The sequence below is a fragment of the Schistocerca nitens genome, chromosome 2, assembly GCF_023898315.1.
Source record: "Schistocerca nitens isolate TAMUIC-IGC-003100 chromosome 2, iqSchNite1.1, whole genome shotgun sequence".
In the NCBI taxonomy this organism is placed as follows: domain Eukaryota; kingdom Metazoa; phylum Arthropoda; class Insecta; order Orthoptera; family Acrididae; genus Schistocerca; species Schistocerca nitens.
Window position 1 is genome coordinate 651,915,731 of NC_064615.1, and position 5,833 is coordinate 651,921,563.

Consider the following 5,833-nt stretch of genomic DNA (forward strand, 5'->3'; position numbering starts at 1 on the left):
CTACCAGCAATCGTTCTTCCCGCGAAGCTTACATGATTGGAACAGGAATAGAGGGAAGTGTCGTTAGTATAGAAAGTTCTTTCCGCAACACACCATAATGGATGTACGCATACAGCCACTGCTCTTGACGCGCACACCACATGCACACTCGCCACGTGATCCACACCGGTTCAGGCGTAGTGCAGACTGTGTCAGTGTGAGTGGAGCAGTGCAAAGTGGACGATGGTACTGACAGTGAAGCAGCGGGTGTTCTTCGTGGAAAATTACGTGGCAACAAAGTCATGGAAACGGTGTGGTCGTCAAAGTGCCAGCAAAAAGTACCATGCAACGCTTAGTCCAAGAATGGTGTCCGACTGGCTCTGCTTTGAAGAAGCCAAAAAACATTCCGAAACGTGTCCGAACACCAGAAAATGTGGCTGCATTTCACTAGAAAATGCTTAGACCTACCAAATCAACCTGACGACTGTCGCAAGAGACCAGCATATCACATCGACCATATGAACGAATTCTCCATCTGGACATGCACATGTATCCCTACCGAGTGTCTGTTGTCCATGAATTAAAACCAGCAGATGCTCCGCAGTGATTCCATTTTTGTGGGTAACTGTTCACTGAGATAGCAATGAATGGCTTAGACATGGATCTGTTATTTACACTTCTGGCCATTAAAATTGCTACGCCACGAAGATGACGTGTTACAGACGCGAAATTTAAGAAGATGCTGTCATATGCAAATGATTAGCTTTTCAGAGCATTCACACAAGGTTAGAGCCGGTGGCGACACCTACAACGTGCTGATATGAGGAAAGTTTCCAACCGATTTCTCATACACAAACAGCAGTTGACCGGCGTTGCTTGGTGAAACATTGTTGTGATGCCTCGTGTAAGGAGGAGAAATGCCTTCCATCACGTTTCCGACTCTGATAAAGGTCGGATTGTAGCCTATCGCGATTGCGGTTTATCGTATCGCGACATTGCTGCTCGCGTTGGTCGAGATAAAAAAAAAATGGTTCAAATGGCTCTGAGCACTATGGGACTTAACTTCTATGGTCATCAGTCCCCTAGAACTTAGAACTACTTAAACCTAACTAACCTAAGGACATCACACACATCCATGCCCGAGGCAGGATTCGAACCTGCGACCGTAGCGGTCACGCGGTTCCAGACTGAAGCGCCTAGAACCGCACGGCCACACCGGCCGGCTGGTCGAGATCCAATGACTGTCAGCAGAATATGGAATCGGTGGGTTCAGGAGGCTAATACGGAATGTCGTGCTGGATCCCAACGGCCTCGTATCACTAGCAGTCGAGAAGACAGGCATCTTATCCGCATGGCTGTAACGAATCGTGCAGCCACGTCTCGATCCCTGAGTGAACAGATGGGGACGTTTGCAAGACAACAACCATCTGCACGAACGGTTCGACGATGTATGCAATAGCATGGAATATCAGCGCGGAGACCATGCATGGCTGCGGTTACCCTTGACGCTGCGTCACAGACAGGAGCGCCTGCGATGGTGTACTCAACGACGAACCTGGGTGCACGAATGGCGAAACGTCATTTTTTCGGATGAATCCAGGTTCTATTTACAGCATCACGATGGTCGCATCCGTGTTTGGCGACGCGGTGAACGCACATTGGAAGCGTGTATTCGTCATCGCCATACTGGCGTATCACCCGGCGTGATGGTATGGGGTGCCATTGGTTACACGTCTCGGTCAACTCTTGTTCGCATTGGCGGCACTTTGAACAGTGGACGTTACATGTCAGATGTGTTACGACCCATGGCTCTACCCTTCGTTCGATCCCTGTGAAACCCTACATTTCAGCAGGATAATGCACGACCGCATGTTGCAGGTCCTGTACGGGCCTTTCTGGACACAGAAAATGTTCGACTGCTGCCGTGACCAGCACATTCTCCAGATCTCTCACCAATTGAAAACGTCTGGTCAATGGTGGCCGAGCAACTGGCTCGTCACAATACGCCAGTCACTACTCTTGATGAATTGTGGTATCGTGTTGAAGCTGCATGGGCAGCTGTACCTGTACACGCCATCCAAGTACTGTTTGACTCAATGCCCAGGCGTATCAAGGCCGTTATTACGGCCAGAGGTGGTTGTTCTGGGTACTGATTTCTCAGCATCTACGCACCCAAATTTCGTGAAAATATAATCACATGTGAGTTCTAGTATAATATATTTGTCCAATGAATACCCGTTTATCATCTGCATTTCTTCTTGGTGTAGTAATTTTAATGGCCAGTAGTGTATGTCTGTTGAAGCCTGTTTCACCTTATTGGTTATGTCAACTCACAGAATCACAGATTCTGGGCAGCGGAGAATACGCATAGCTTCCACTAAACACCGTTGATCAGAAGGGTGGGCAATATCTACACACTGCATTATCGGTCCCATCTTCTCTCATCAGACGCTGACTTCGGTGCGTTACATTTTGAAACCATTTGTGGCAGCATTAATGGAGGAGCAAAAGATCTACAGTTTATTCCAACAGGATGGAGCAACTTGCTATACAGCCGGCCGAACTTTGGAGCACATTTACACAATCTTCACGCCTTACAGAGTTTTTAGCAGAGGTTAGTCTGGTCGTGGCGTCAGTTGGCTACCCATGTCAAACGGTTCAAATGGCTCTGAACACTATGGGACTTAACTTCTGAGGTCCTCAGTCCCTTAGAACTTAAAACTACTTAAACCTAACTAACCTAAGGACATCACACACATCCATGCCCGAGGCAGGATTCGAACCTGCGACCGTAGCAGTCCCGCGGTTCGGGACTGAAGCGCCTAGAACCGCACGGACACCGCGGCCGGCCCTACCCAGGTCACCTGACCTGTCATTGTGCGTTTGCCTTGTGTGAGGAACCCTAAAGTCTAAGGTGTATCGCAACAACCCTCGTAGTCTTCAAGACCTGCAGCAGAGCATTTCACATGAGACTGCAGCAGTCCAGCTTTGATCCGCATTCAGCAACTTGCTGACCGGGGCTGAAAAGTGACAATAGATGAACATTTCTGCTATAGTCACGTTAGTACTATATTTACTTTCCCCTGTTGTGTTTGTTTGTACCCTGGAACTCTACTTTTATTTGCCCCACCCTTTAGACGTAGATACAGAGGAGTTACTGGTTGCAGTAGGAGGGAAACTGGTTAAAATGGAGTTAGGCCGACCATTGGGAATTATAGATTGTTGACTATGGGCAAGAGAATGCGAGGTCGTTACCGTACTGGAGGAGGTGAGCAGAAGGAGATTGCTTAGAAGCTTCGGTGTAGAGAAAATACACCAGAATGGAGAGGAGAGCGTTGAGGTACACTTATAGTGGGTTGGAAGATACGAATACTGGTATTGTTAACAGTGACAAAGATAGCTGATAGAGAGAATGGAATGTGGTGGACATAGTTAATTGGAAGCTTGAGAAGGAGACTGCAAAGTCATGTTAGATCATTGGCTGAGTTCAAGCTACACACAACTTCCTACTGATGGAGAAGAGTGTGGTGTGCGTACTGTAAGACCTTCAGTACACACACCATCAGATTATTTGACTTGTCGAACGAAGTAGGCGAGTGTCAGCAATATATCTCGTGGTCTTATCGTGGCGTGTTTATCTTCTGCCGTTAGGTCAGACAATAGAAATGCTTAGAGTAGCAGATTGACGGAGACCAAAATGGACAATCTGAAGTTCCTTTGGTATTGGTATGTTAATCTTATTCTCACATATATCTCTGATACTTGACAAAAGTGTCTATACATTTATCTTCATGCCTATGTACAGGAATATGGTAATCTTATTAGGCGCAGACTGAAATTTGACTATAGATGGTTCAAATGGGTCTGAGCACTATGGGACTCAACATCTTAGGTCATAAGTCCCCTAGAACTTAGAACTACTTAAACCTAACTAACCTAAGGACATCACACACACCCATGCCCGAGGCAGGATTCGAACCCGCGACCGTAGCAGTCCCGCGGTTCCGGACTGCAGCGCCAGAACCGCTAGACCACCGCGGCCGGCGTGACTATAGACTGGTACAGACAAATGCAGACTGGCACATACTGGTGTGGACAAATGCAGACTGACCAATCGGAGGTCTGTACACTCGTTATAATACCTCGCGCGTTCATGTATCACTGCACGAGTGTGATCCGCGAGGAGAAAAGGTTCTACGTTAGCAGCAATCTCATTGGCTGCATTACATGTTAATACGCGGACCGGCGGAAGCAGAATTTGGTCCGTCTCTATGGCAGCGCCATCTCGTAGTGTGGAGACGGACGGGTGCTGCGCCTGCGCTGTTGTGCTTAGCGGGGCGCGCTCTAGTGGGAAAGTTGTGTATGCGCTGACTACGCGGAACTACGTACACAACAAAGTGTGGGGTTCAGGAATTGCTCATCAGACGAAAATATGGTTTAAAAAACACACTGGGTAAAAAGAAGGGATGGAAGCAGGTTTAGGTGTCTGCGAATGTATCGGAATAGGATGAATTCGGAAACCTTGCTAAATATTAGGCTGAAGTATACGGGTCAGTAGGAGAAAGTGTTACTGGAAGCATTTTGAGTGTAAAGGAAAATAATAAAAAAAAATTCAAATGTGTGTGAAATCTTATGGGACTTGACGGCTAAGGTCATCAGTCCCTAAGCTTACACACTACTTAACCTAAATTATCCTAAGGACAAACACAGACACCCATGCCCGAGGGAGGACTCGAACCTCTGCCAGGGCCAGCCGCACAGTCCATGACTGCAGCGCCCTAGACCGCTCGGCTAAACCCGCGCCGCAAAGAAAATACGATTCTGGAGATTTTGCAGAGATCAGGGTAGTAGGATGTATTGAGGCTGACATCGTATAAATGAACATCAATAAAGGGTGCAGTCGTTGTACGGTATTGGTAAACAAGCCCATATAGCGCGGAGAATGAAGTCACGCAGTCCGATGAACTGCGTAGAGGAAACGTGGATAAACCTCGTATATGATACGGTTTCGAATCCAGCATCACTGAAGTTTCCAGACGTAACAGTCACGGGGATATCAGACGCCCGGTGCCAGCCGCGGCGCTAATGAACACGCCTGCAGGGAGGGCGCAGTGCGGCGTGAATGAGGCAACCGGCAGCGCGAGCCGAGTGCTGCACAGCTGCGGCGGATCAGGCGCTGCAGCGCGACGGCCCGCGACTCGTCTGGTCCGAATTCCCGGAAGGCGACGTCACGGGCGGGGTGGGACCGCCGCGCGTGCAAAAACCGGGGGCCGAGGTCGAATTTCTCCAGCAGGCCTTACCAGATTGAGACTAAGTGGGAACCAAAATAAACAATGAAGTCACGCCGCCGCCGGCTCCCATTTGACAATGTTAAGCGGCGGCGACGGCGGTCGCTGCTATTGCGCGAGGTAGAGACCGGCCTTTCCGCACAGGAATTGCGAGGGATCAATGACAGCACGGGTTGCAACTGCACACAAGTGCGCCTGTTTTTTGACCTGAGAAATCAAAAATTGACAGCAACTGAGGAAGACAATCCTATAACTATAGATCTCAGCACAGGATTACAGCACAGGATTCCATAAAAGTGTTACACCAACTGAGGTAAAATAGGAGAAGCTACTGAAGCAATTCAAGCGGGCTGGTATCAGAAGTAAAACATCAAGTGTATCGATGTATCGAAAAAAAAAATCATCCGCACAGTGCCGAAGATAACAAGGACAGATAAATACGAGAAGTATCGCACAGTCATCTTGACAACTCATGCATCCAAACTGCTAAAAGGAATGATATACTGAAGAATGCCGAAGAAAAATGAGGATTTGTTGGATGGCACGTAGTTTCGCTTTAGGGATGG